Source organism: Neopelma chrysocephalum, unplaced genomic scaffold (genome assembly GCF_003984885.1).
Source record: "Neopelma chrysocephalum unplaced genomic scaffold, ASM398488v2 Primary Assembly neopelma1_125, whole genome shotgun sequence".
NCBI lineage: Eukaryota > Metazoa > Chordata > Aves > Passeriformes > Pipridae > Neopelma > Neopelma chrysocephalum.
The window spans coordinates 1,980,309-1,994,119 of NW_020897787.1; the positions used below are offsets into that span (position 1 = coordinate 1,980,309).

At 41.1% G+C, this 13,811-nt stretch overlaps 1 protein-coding gene across 3 annotated transcripts in view; it reads right to left on the bottom strand.

Annotated features, from left to right (window-relative positions):
- The window catches only part of SMPD3 (sphingomyelin phosphodiesterase 3), an 88,478-nt gene extending 82,480 nt beyond the window's left edge, over window positions 1–5,998 (bottom strand). Inside the window, exons 1-2 of one of the 3 annotated variants that reach the window (XM_027698200.1) lie at window positions 5,932–5,998; window positions 5,576–5,656 (exon numbers count right to left, since the gene is read on the bottom strand). The gene's annotated coding sequence lies outside the window, so the exon portion shown is untranslated. Of the gene's footprint in view, window positions 1–3,979; window positions 4,088–5,388; window positions 5,469–5,575; window positions 5,657–5,931 lie in introns of those variants that run through there. The other 2 variants (XM_027698206.1, XM_027698201.1) reach the window with 2 other exon arrangements.
- Window positions 5,999–13,811: the final 7,813 nt, after the last annotated feature.

A 13,811-nucleotide genomic window follows, 5' to 3' on the forward strand; every position in this document is an offset into this window, starting at 1 on the left:
GCTCAGCAGAACTGCAGCCATCTGTCTGCCTTTGCCAGGCCCCACTGAAACCATCTCTGACATCAGCACTGTCTCCATAGCACCTGGGAAACTTCAGTGACTCCTTCCAGTATTAAAGCAAACCAGAGCATAAAACTGGACAAATTTAAATGCAAGATGACATTTAATAATTTAATAAACTACTCCAGATGGCAAGAAGTAACTATGTGCAAGTCCATTTTTCACCTCTTCACAGAAATCTTGACTTAGCCACTGTGAATCTGCACCAGGAAGGACTGTTTTGCAGTTCTTCCCACCTGCTCTGTGTGTTTTCACTGTACCCTTTGCACTGACATCTGGCACCTCAAGCAGCCCTGCAAAGTCAACTAAACCAAGGAATTGATGCAACTCAAAACTTATGTAGCAGCAGTGATTTGCACAATCTTAAACCTGAGCATGGCTCTGCATCCCCAAAGTACTCCCCTGTACCACAGAATGCCACACTGCAGCTGACAGCTTCGGAACCTTCACGTGACTACTTGTAGGTAAATTGGTAGAAGGGCAGAAGGAGGATCTAAATGGAGTTCACTATCCCCTGCTATTCTCCAGTCAGCAGTCTTACCATTCACATGCCACTGGATCCCTTCCTCTGTCAGAAGTACCTCAGCTTTGAGATACATCCTCTGAAAAGAATGGGCAGGTTTTGCCTCTGTTTCTACCTGTTTTCTTAGATTTCACTCTTTGCTGTACCAAAAGGAGTTATTTGCTCGCTGCACACGTTTATTCCATTTTCTCTGGCCACCAGTCTTCTGGGAGTCTGTTTTTTCTTTAGAGTGAAAATACTCATGCATTTGAAGCAGAATTAAGCTATTCAACACAATGTAACTCCTCTGGCTCCTATGGACAGTTATCACCTGCTGCCTCCTCTCAAGGGTTCAGTTCATTGCAACCCCAGAGCAGCCTCAGCAGTGATCCTACGGCACACAGCAGCTTCCCTAAAAATGCATCCTGTGAGATCCCTTAACAGCCAGTCTCACAAAATTCTACTCACACAAGAGGAAGGACATTTTGGAAAAGCAGACAAAGTTAGTTTCTAATATCTTAAACCACAGAAGACAATTAAATTGATTAAATACCAAATATTTATTTTGCTAGTATTTCTGTTTTCTAGAGCACATGTGATGCCAAATATTTTATCTTCAAAACTAAAAGCACATTCAGCACTAAAGCAGAAAATATGCTTCCATGTTAGATTTTTTGAACTGTAGCTTAGACATTCTCACAAGTTCAGTGAACATTAGGATACCAAACTGCTTGACCTTGTTTCAGTACAGGTGCTATGCAGTACATGGAACTATAGAAATTGTAGGTATCTGCATGCCAGACAAATTCCAGAGACAGCACAGTGATGCCTAGCAGTAGCACTGCCTGGGGACTCTTTCAAAGAAGGCACTTATGAAAAATGGCCTTTTGATAGATATCAGTGTAGTAATTTTTTTTTCCTTTTGCCTCATTTAAAATCCCTGCTACACTGCTCTGGGTATGTACCCTTCATTACTAGGTCACTTCTTACCTTCATGCCTGTAATTGGAGAGTAATGATGCCATAATGGGCTCACAATGTCAGTGAGGTGCGAGCTGAATCAAAATCAGTATATTAGCCTCACCAAATTAAATTTGAATTTGCAGAAGGATATTCAAGGGATACAGATGTAAAACAGAGCTAAGTTATCCCCTCCACCCCAAAAGCGTGACAAAGGAAACTGAGTCTCATCATGAGGACATCAAATATTCTCTGTCCAAAATGAGGGTTGTGACTGCTGTGAGATTCCTTTAACCCTGGGAAAGGAGCTTTTTGAACCACACAGCACGTACTGGTTCTGCCTTGCAACTTCCATGTTCAAATTCTATACTTAAAAAATAACCACATCAAGAGATGAAACATTAGCAACTGCTGCATGACATTGAGATGGATAAGTACAGAGACTCTGCCACACTGACCTCAGAACACACGTCAGCCTGGAGCAGAGGAGGCTCAGGGGACACCTCATCACTCTCTACCTGACAGGAGGTTGTAGCCAGCTGGGGGTTGGTCTCCTCTCCCAGTTAGACAAGAGGGCTCCGTCTTAAGCTCTGCCAGGGGAGGTTTAGGTTGGATATTAGGAATAAATTCTTTCCAGAGAGGGTAATCAGGCATTCAAATGGGCTGCCCAGGGAGGGGATGGATTCTCAGTCCCTGGATGTGGCATCAGTGCCATGGGCTGGGAACCACGGCGGGGTTGGATCAAGGGTTGGATTGGATGATCCCAGAGGGCTTTCCCAACCCGGCTGATCCTGTGATTACACGTGTTTATTAGTGTGCACATCTGCAACAGGAGAAGGACAAACTGCAGAACTTTGTGCCCACACCTACCAAGAAACACAAGAACACTTCTCAAAGCCCAACCAAAATCATATTAAACTTACTTGCACTTGACAGCAGCAAAACAGAATAATGCCCCATTATCCCAGCTAAGCAGCCAGTGAAATACAGTGTCATTGAGCCACACAGACAGGCTCTGAAGCAAATGGAAGAGCCTGGACTGGAGCTCACAGACAGGGGGCTGTGCTTAGGGGCCAGCTCTCTGCATGCAAGTTATTTCAATCTCTACAATCACCATTTAATTTTTTTAAAAGCCTAGAATTTGCTCCAGCTAACACTGGCAATTTAGAAATAACATGATGCCTTAAGTCTCCAGTTCAGTTTTATGACAGGTCTGTAAAGCAGGTACCTCAACAATTCATCTCTTTTCCCTTATCACGTTTATGTGAACGTCTCGAATCCTACTGCTCTGAGAGTTATTGAATTAAATGTAACCATTTTCAGCCTATTTTCATTTGTTTGTCAGAGGTTCACTCAGCTATAAGTGCAACACTAGCTTATAGACAGATACCCCACGCTTCCTACATGAAAATTACAGTATCATTGTTTACTTATCCTGGATTGAAAGTCCTTATTTCAACTGTGCAAGCACTGCACAAAAGAAGTACAGTGTGTGCAAATATATAGCTCTGTTTTCATTTGTTTTGTCTTTCCTTTTTTCGCCTCAAAAGTCCACAGAAAATTATTAGTTTGTTTCTTCAGATGCAACAATTAATAATTCATTTTTCAGAAAGTGATTTTTAAGGGACCAAAGACAAGGCCAAAACATCGCACGAAAAGACACTAAAATAATTTCAAATAAGATTAATTATTCAAAAATGTAACTAAAATTCTTCCACAGTGCCTGGATTTGCAATAGTAAGTCACATAACTAGCCAGAAAGACCACATGAATCAATATGACCACCCTTTAACAGCTCTGCCAGTATAAAGGATGGCTGATGGCTGATTTAAATAAGTTTCTTTTCAACACAAAACATTCATTTTGTTTGAACTACAACTATTTTAACATAGGACTCAACACTGCTAAATCAAAATCAGTAGGAATTGCACCATTGATTACAGGGATAGAGCATCAGAATGTTTATCCCAGGCTCCAGGTCAGAAAGCAGCACAATTCCAGAAGCAGTTGTGGTATCTCAGAACTCACAACACTACTAACAATTGCTACAGTAAATTTTAATTAAAGCATTTTCCTCTTGTAGTTTCCCAAACATATGACATTTTTGCACTCATAACCTGCAGCTTTCCTTTCCAAAAGCTTACGCTTTAAATAAACACATCCAGAACAGAGGGAGCAAACAAAAGCTTTTTTCACTGTTAAGTCCTAGAAAATTATTTGCCTGCACATGCCAGAAACCTCACCCCTGTCTTTCTCTTACTCAGTTTTGGGGTACTCAGCTGAGTGGGGGTTGCTGTATAGCTTGTTTCTTCTCTTTTTAAGTGTTATTACTGCCCTCACAGCATTGTAAGATCGTCATGCCTGGCTACAGAGACCAGATTTTCAACAGATCAGTTCAGTTAGGCACAAAACCAAAATGGACAAATCTTCACAAGAGCTCAGAACAGTCAGTACTAACCTCTTTTGAAAATCTGCCCCAATTATAGATGCCAAGTACTTGAAAACCTGGCTCCAAGCTCTTAAAAATCCGTTTTCATATGCTCAAAACCCATACTACAGCCAATAAAGGGACTCCTGACACTGTTTTTCCACCAGGGGAGAAGCAAGTCAAGAGGTAACCTAGAACAGAGAGTAAATCTACTGAATAAATGCACTTCAAATGACAAAGCTTACTACTACTACGTTTACTGGCACAGTCCAGTTTTGGGTGTAGCTCCTTTTTTATTTTTATATTAGCCTGTCTGAGCCAGAACTGAAACCCCTCCCTCTCCATTTCCTCACTGGTGTCAGCCTGAGGTGTTGCTAGAGACAGCAGACAAGGGCCAGAACAATGAGCTGGCCCAAAAGAAAGTGTAGCTATCCCTCACACCTTTCTCTTCCTGTAACCAAATCAGGTTCAATGTACGTGAATTAACTGAGTTTACAAACCTGGGGAAAAAAGACAAAACAAGAATATTCATCCAACTGTAAATTTATACAGTTGTGAAAGAGAACATAACCATTTGCTGTTTCAGTGGGCTAGAATGTTATCACTTAGCTTTAACACACGCTCCAGGAATCACTTCCTAAAAGAAACTGTTGTGCAAAATGAGATTGAATTATACATTTTGAAGCTTTCACACCTTTAAACTTTCATATAAAATATGAAATAACAAGGCCAAAATTCTGCCCTCAGCACAATTCTTTGTCCTGAAGATATGAATAAAAGTTGTTCTTTTACTGGAGTTTCTTTGAGGATATTTGAATTTGCAGTACAATAGTTGTTCACACTTCTATGTTAAAATATAAAACTGAAACGACAGTTTTGGCCAATTCATACAGTTATTACAGTAGAAAGTCAGTTTCCATTAGTTCCCTGAACTGCCAGACAGAAAAAGTAGAATCATCACTTTTTTTTTGCTGTGATCAGACCTATATGGAGAAGTCTCCAAGCATTTGTTACGGAACTCTTGCCTCTAAAACATGTGCATGACATCTAACATAGAAGTGCTTGGCTTTTTACTTCTACCACCTGCCCTGATAATTTAAACATGTTATTTTCTTAACACAAACTATAGTGTTCCAAATACAGACTTCTCAAAGAGGCAATGTTAATTCTAGCTTATCTAAACACAGATGATTCTTATGAGAAAACAAAAACATCAGGGACTTAATGTAAAAACCTTCTAATACCCTAGCGTATAATTACATTATTCATTAGCAAGTGACTTCAAGTGGGTGTAATTTAATGTTTACTTCCTGTCCCTTGAGCAAACACAACACAGCATAGCTAATCAATTTGATCCCAAGATTCTAAAGTCTCAATAAAATCTGGCAGAGGCTCACCCCAGGCTGCCCTCGAGGATCAGGAGTGCTTATCCACCTTACAGGTTCACTCAAGGGGGAGGATGGCACATCCACGTGCTTCCTGCGCTTTCAGCATTTCTCAGTAAATTCAACGGAAAGAAATTGTCCTGCAAGACTTACTCATCACTTGCTGCTGCTTTTGCCTAATTCCGTGGTTTGTGGGCTGGGCTGGTCCCTCGTGAGGTGCCCTGAGCACCCCGAGCCTCACCTGGCACCTCCCTGCAACAGAACCTGGCACGGGCTGCTGGCTCTGACCTCAGCTTGGTGCGCCTGGGAGAGGAGCTGCACACTGGCACACATAAAAAAACCGAAAAACAAAGCCTATTAAAACAACGCTTATTTAGAAACAAATTATTTAATAAAACATTTAATTACTTAATAAAGCTTCTGCCATTCAAACACCTTTTTTGCTCCATGCTGCCAAGCAGGGTTAATTCCCGATGGCAACACCGGAGAAAGCGCCCTGAGACCTTTCCAAGAAAAACCCCCACCCTGAGGAGCGAGGGGACCCACGGCAGCTTTACAGGCAGAAATCCCGCGGCACCGCCCGCGTCTCCCGCTCACCGGCCCGTCTCAGCTGCCGCTCTCGCTGCGCTGGTCCGGCCCGTTCCCTGCCCGTCCGGCCCGTTCCCCGCCCGTCCCTCTGTCTGTCCCGTGCGGTCCCAGGCCCGACGGACGCGGGGCGCGCGCCCAGGCCTCGCGCGCCCTCAGGAGCCGCTAACGGCGCGCGCGCCCCGGCACGTGCGGGCAGCGCGGGCCCGCCTTCCCGCCGCGCGCTCTCCCATTGGCTGCTCGGGGCGGGGGCGGGGCCGCGGCCGCGCGCTCTCCCATTGGCTGCTCGGGGCGCGCGCTCTCCCATTGGCGCTCTCCCATTGGCTGCCCGTGAGGGCGGTGGCGCTGAGGGGACGGGCAGCTCCGGTCAGAGATGGCCCCGCTCCTCTGGGAAGGGGCAGCTGCTGTTTTCCTCCAGGCGATGTATTATCTGTACGTTATTCTCCTCAATGTTGTACTTGTTTGGAGGTATCTAACGTTGGCTCCAGAAGTAAAGTGTCGGTGCCTTCTTGACGAACAGCCTCGCTTTTACCTTACCTTTATCTTAACAATGCTTCGCAACAAACTTTTAACGACACTGTCTTTAAACCTGGGAAGAGGTGCCTTAACTGATTATGATGACTAAGCTCTGCTATCTTTACTGGTGCCAAATTGCCTGGCTGGCTTGCCGGCTATGTGCCCACTTGTGCCAGTTCCTAAGCTGGGCAGTGACTGAGGGATGGGCTCAGAGGACTGGGCCAAGGCCTGGCAGAGCTGCCCTGCCTGGAGCAGCTGATAATCCCCTGATGTAGGATGGCTGCTCCTGCTGCCTTCTGGCACTTTTGTTACCCGGCATCTCCCTGTGGCAGCAGTGGCTTTCCTGCTGCCTCCTGGCAGAACTGGAATGCAACAAAAAGCTAGGAAAGGGAAACTTGGGGTGGCCTCAGTAAGGAGGGAAATACCATGAAACTGTGTTTTTATTTCTGCTATATCTGTAGCTAAGTAGCAAGGCTTGAGGGATTGGGAGGGGTGCTGAGCTCTGTCAGCTGTCTGTGAGCCTGTTTCCAGCTAATGGAAAAGGCACTCAATTGATACACAGGTTCTCTGTAGTTTTCAGAGAGAATGGCTTCGTCTAAGACTTGCACTACCTGGCTCTCTAAAATAGCTTAATAGTAAATTTCGGTTGTCTTGCTGATGCTGACTCTTAAACTGTTTGGATTTTCTTCTCTGAACTGTAAACATATTAATTATTTTTATCAGTTACATTGACTTATTTTTGTCATTCTGATTATCAGTTTTACTCTCATTATGACATTACTGGTTTGTTTACATCTATTTTGTGTACCCAAAAGTCTGAGATGGGTACTTCATAATTATGTTGGCTTTTTGCATTAATGTGTGATCTATAATGTTTTGGAGCCATTCCATACTGTTTATTCAATTAGTTTGCCTGGCTTGTGTATTAAAAATCTTTCTGCATCTTGGACAGTAATCTAATTTTCTATATACCAGAAAGATAATCTTATTCTGTAAGAAATTTGACATGATTTTCAATATTCTATTTGTCCAGGCCATAGCTGTTTTTCTTCTGCAGGAGTGGTCAAAGACTCATCAGTGCTTAAAGAGTTTCAGGAGAGCTGTCTTCAGCAATGAGCTTTTTTCTTGAACTGTGCAGCTTAAACACTAATTATACAGCACATGCTTGATGAAAACAGCATGTACTGAAGCGTGTAGTAATGCTAAACACAGAAACACCATCACAGAACTCAGAAGGATGCAGTTTTCATCTTGTTCTCAATGAATGGCAGCAGTAATAGGCTGGAAAAGTCATAAGAAAAAGTAACTTGGCTAACAGAAAGTCAATATAGAAACTTTTTTTTAAATTTGGGTGCTTATTTTGGGTATTATACAAATCCTTTTTGTCAGAACTATTTCTTCTTACAATGGAATCAAAAATTTGAGATCAATTTTCATGAGAACTTGTGACACCTCCCCATGCCTGAACTCTTCAGTTCTCAGACTTGTTCTTCCTACAACCTCTGCCTCCCATGCAGTTAAGTCACTCTATTTCCAACAATATGTTATGGCCAAATTTTTCAGGATTTTTTTTTGTCAATGTAAAGAGGAGTGGATTGTACTAAAAATATTTGAAAGCATGCAGAAACTTGATTGCAAATATTTAGTGGGTCTCAAGATGCAGGTGTTGGAGTTGGCTGTTATGAATGTCTGGAATCTTACTGATAGTGAATTTGTAGCTGTGAGAAATGCAAGCTTTGTGGAAACTATTTTCCTCTTAGTAGACATGTTTAAATTGGGGGGAAGGGGTGGGGTGATGTCACAATTCTTAGCTTCTGACACCGCTTTTCATATTGAATACTAAGAGCTAACTTTTTGCAAATGAATTCTAGGTGATAGAATTATCTTTTCAGTGCTAATATCTATTGAGTATTTTCTGTACTGACATGTAAAATCTTTTTTTCTCACTTGTATAATTTGACATCTCTGTACTATTTGCTGCTGGTTTTTTCAGGTAATGTATGACCTTTTAATCATTCCATTGTCTATTTGCTTCTGCACTGGTACTGAACTGTCAGGCTTGGGGCCTTATCCCTTGCCTGCAGTTCTGCACCTCATCCCCATTCTACAGAAACTGTTGGAATTGCGTGATTCCGCTCCCCTCACTGACGTGCTTGGCAGCAGTTCCTTCATGGATAGAGCTGTTGTTTTTCCTCTCTACTGAATGTTCCAGCTCTTGCAGTGTCAGTTCCTTCACCAGCCATCTGTCTTACTGGCTCACTCACTATCTTAACAGCTCTCCTTCTCAGACTAGATGTAAGTCCCAGGGAGTATGCCATCAGATGTTAATTTTTTATTCAGAAGCTTTTAAAACAGTTGTTGCTGCACACAAATACCCTGTATTTCAATCCTCTCTATTCAGTCCTTGGCAATTGGTTGCTTTCTTCAGCCTCATCCTTTTTCCAGGTTCCTTTGCAACTTGTTTGTCTATCACTTCTTTTCCTAAATTTTTAGAGTCATTTTCTTCAATTTGACAGCCTAGTTTGCCCCTGAATTCTGTCTGGAAAGTGCAGGTGTGAATGCAAGGAAGGTCTAGCCCAGTTCTTTTCGTTGTTTCCCAGTAACTCTACAATCACTGAAAGAAGCATCTAAGTACTCTCAGATATTACAGAAGTCAGGTAATGGCTCTTGAGAAGTGTGAGATTGATACCTTCTGTTAATAAGTTAGATAATAACTTCTTTGTGGGGGTATTGGTGTTACAGATGGGATAGATTGTCTTGTAGCTCAGGGGCTGGCATATTGCTAAACAATCTAGCAATCTTTTTGATGAAAGGTTCTATTTGCTTGTAAGCTAGTCAGGCCTGGATGCAAAATCGTTTTATGAAGCCCCAAGAGTATAGTATTCCTTATTATAGGAGCAGTTTGGTTTATTTTTGTACTCTATACCTGCTTTATAATCTTCCAATAGCTAAGATTCAGTCAGATAGTGTTGAGAGCTTTATAAACCACTACTTGGGTTAGTGCAATTTCAAGTTAGAGAAATGAATCACACAGATAATAACTTCAATAGAGACATACCAGATTTTTTTTAATATATATTGATAATTCTTTCTCAGACCCTCTGCTCCTTTCCTGGACAAATTCAAATATTGTTTACTGCTAGTGTATATTAGTCAGCCAAGCATCTGCTCTGGCAGCTGTCCTCATGAAGAAGGCCCCAGAAGATTAAAACTCCTGGGACACTGATAACATGTTAGATGTCACTGTTTGTCATCTTCTAGGTATCTTCCATACTTCTTGTTTCTTAATGATAAAGAAAACTGAGTGTGCTTACAGCAGTAACTAATAACTAGCAAACTGGATTTTATTTCCCCACTGTACCTATAACCTCCAGCAGAAATTTAGACCTGTCATGTTGTGCCTCTAGTGAGGGACTGTCCATATGAGAGAGGTTTGTTCCAATCTAAACCTTTGCCACTCCAGAGGTCTCTTCCCATTGTGATGCTGTTATGCTGGTAGAAGTGTGTTCATAATAGATCCCTCTGTTCTGGGCTAGAAAGTTAAAACTGTATTATTATATTGGTAACAGAATTTATGCCAGTATAATAATTGCAGAGGTACAGAATAATCTTACTAAAAGTTATACAGTGTCGCTCTGGTATTTTTTTGTGCACAGAAAGTGAAAACAGTCAAGTAAGACAGCAGCATGGAAAAGAGTGAGAGTGTTGATTAATTTTTTTTCTGTCTTTCTCTCAGACAAGTCAACTTCCTAATGCCAGGATGTGACTTCCAATAGGAAGGTAGCATAGTGCTAGTCTTTGTCTCCAAAACCATACTGAGTGAGGTACTCAGGTGTGGTCGTGACAAGCCTTAGAATTAATCATAACCATGAGAGGCAAACAAATTTGAAATATACTTTTTCTCATTAAGTGAAGCTGCAGATATCTTATGCTAAAAAGTGCAAGCAGTCAAGTCCAAGAAAGCTGGAGACAAAAACTGGTGAGCTACAGCTTATCTTCCCTGCTTGTTACTAGGATATACTCTGTAGTCTGGATTCAAACTAAGCATTATCCTATTACTATTAAGGGATGTCATCGTTGTTAGGTGAGCATACTGTCTATGAAAATTTACTGTGCTGGAAATAACATGTAAACTTGCTTCAGAAGAATAAAACTATTCACCAGAATGTGATTGGAAGGGTATTTTAAGAGCAGATAAAATCTACTTACGTGCTAGGCTAGAAGGAGCTAGCTGCTACTTAGCATGCTATTAACTAAAAGGAATCTCAATTAATTCCCTCTACAAAAAAAAAAAAAAATTGTTATGCCTTTCAAGTTTTCAAGATTTTGTGCTTTAAGTAATTTCAGTTACCAAAGAGAATTCTTGCTAACAAACCAGTCAAAATTTGAACCAATACAGTTAAGGAAGTGTGAAGTGAATAAAAACTTAATTTTTGCATTAGGCTAATAAACTCTTTCCATCATGGAAAATACAGAGGCTTTAGCTTCATCATAGTTTTTACATTGTATTCTAATTAATCAAAACTATCTGAGTAAGTCACACTTCCAGCTGGCAAGACATGCTCATTGCAACCTCCTAAAGTAATAGGAAAATCACTGTAGAGTTTATTAATCTTCCATACCTCTTAAAACAAGGCATGCTGTTCCATTTACATATTATATGTTCAGTAAGAAGTTAGATTAAGTGCCTTTTCATATCCTGTAAAAAGGGCTGACATGATACAACTTGTGTTGTGGCACAGACATAAAGACTGCGTACAGGAAAGTCGTGAATTGGGAAATCTGGAGCTGAGCCTTGTGGTATTGTCAGAAGTAGCTCTTCAGAGGCAGATTATGAAATTAGAGCTTAATCTCTGCTTGACATAGAGTTAATATGCAGCCATTCCAGGGCTGAAGCTGTTTACTGGTTCTTCCATCTGTCAGGATTTTCCTGGCTTTTCTGGGAAAGAAATACATACATTTGAAGCTGAGGTTGCATAGAGGAGAGCTTTCTTTGTGGCTGTGTTATAGAACCCTCTGGAAGAATTGTAGGTAGCTGCTGGCAGACCACCAGGTGAAGGAGTGAATGGGTGTAATGGAAGCAGTTATTTACAATAACTAAACACACTAAAGATCCTTCTTCTCCTCTTCAGTGTGACACTTGAAACTTGTTTGTGTCAGAGAAAATAGTGTGAAAAATAATAGTCAAAAGCATTAAGACAAGGAGAATGATAGACCTGAATGAAATCTACATAGGGTTTTTTTTTGTTTCTTTCTTTGTTTTAGGACTGGGCTTAGCTTTTGCTTTCTGAGTACTGTTTTGATGTGGAAGATATGAAGAGGAGAATATTGGGCTAAAGCTGGAGGTTCTGGGAAGTGATCAGGAAGCTAGTTTTTAAAAAGTTGCAAATATCTGTCACTCGTTATTTGAAAGTTAATAGTTTAAGAAGGAAGCTGAAATGACAAGTTCAGGGCTTCCTCTCATTGAATAAAAATCCTTTTATACCCAAGATATGCCCATCTATTTACAGCAATATACAGTTGGAATTAGGTTTGCCAGTCTGTGGTAGCCAACTTCTTGTGCTTCATTTCCATTGTCCATTGTTCTTTCAAAGGAACGCTTATCATATAGCTGATACCCCAGCAGTAACAAGAGTCATTTACAGAATTGCACCTTATCAGCTTTTTGCAGTAATTTTCCCACCTTTGGTGTGGGACTAAGAAAAGTTTCCCCGGGACTAGAAATAATGAAGGGCTGCTTTTAGACTATGGAATCACCTTTCTTTTTGCACTGTCTTGCCATGTTCGAAGGGTAACCACAACTTGAAGCTCTCTAGAGCTCTGTCATGAAAAAAGGATGGTTTGTGCATCCTCTGTGACTCCAAGGATCCTCATCTCCACTGTATGTCAGCAAAGGATGGATCCACATGCTCAGGAATTAATTATGCACTCTCAGTGTCAGGTTCTCTTCCTCCCTCTCTTTATCTCTCAAAGAGGCACTAAGGGATTCCAACATGGATTTTATCCTTCTTTCCTCTCACTCATGGGGACAGGAGAACACAAACTTCTATCCTCTGAATAGATCTACTAACATATCCCAGTCCACAAAGAAATAATAAAATTAACAAGGTTCTTATCTTTCTTCATTTGTCTTTGGCAGTTCTTTAGCCTGGATAACAGACTCCTGTCCATGCTGCATTTTCCAGACTCTCCCTGTCCTCTGCTGGAAGGGTCCTCAATGGAGTTCAGCCTGGAGCTGGATGAAGGACTTCTATAGAAAAAGCTATTAAACTCTGATCTCTCATCTCTATGACAGTACTGATTTCAGAGAAGTAACTGTGATGAAGGAGACAGGAACTGAGTAGTTTTTCTTCCAGTCTGAGACATTTGAAGTGTTTTGGGGCACACTCACTATTCTGATTATTTTCACTTGTCATTTCTCAGTGAGACAGAATTCCTCCTTGTTTTCAATACCAATGAGAGTTCTGCTTAGCAATATGGGAAGGGTGGAGTAACCTCTATAGAAAGCTACGGCCCCTCAACAGATAGCTGCTTATTGTTCTTAAATAATATTTTCTCTTCCCAGAAAGGGTTAAACTCACATTTTCTCCATCCAGTAACTGCTTAGTAAAGAAAGAAAACAAAGTTGCACAACTTCCTGAAGCAAGTGATGATGAATTTTTCCACTAGCCTCTTTGCAGTTACCCTAAAGGAGTCTATAGATTTTTACCCCTTTCTCCAACATGGTTGTATCAATGTTTTGAGTAAGTGAAGGGAATGAAGTGACTACTTAACTCTTCTTTTGCCAAAGAGGAGAGAGATTAAAGCAAGACGTCCTTGCTTAAAAGTGAATAGATTCTACTGTACTTGGAGCACAGTATAGGTGGGAAAGAACTAAAAAACCACCAAAACCTGTGTTGAAGCAAAAATGTTAATCAATGTTAACTCATTTAGAAATAGTTAAGAGGGACAGATGGAATCCAGTGATTCTGTCTCTCTTACATGAGTCATTTTTAAAATATATTAAAAGCTGGTGTACTTTTCAGTGACAGATATGGCTTGTCACTTTAGAGGTTATTTTTGCTATTGTTAACACTGAAATAGATTATACTTGAGTAACAGTAGTTGACAGAAGTCTCAACTACCTCAGAGAAAATAGTTGTCTTGCATTTATTAGCTCAGCTTTCAGGTGTAAGGAGCTGTATGTGGTTAAACTTTGAGATTATGTAACAGTTAATAGAATCCTGTTCAAGTTGATGCCTTTTAGAATACAAGGGAGTGAGGGTGAGGAGTGGGAGTGTGGTTTTACAGTGAACCCACGTTACACTCCTTCCCTCAGTGTATTCTCTGAGAGCAATGAGCCCCCCGAGCAGAGCCCAGGCCATGCTCTCTGCAGA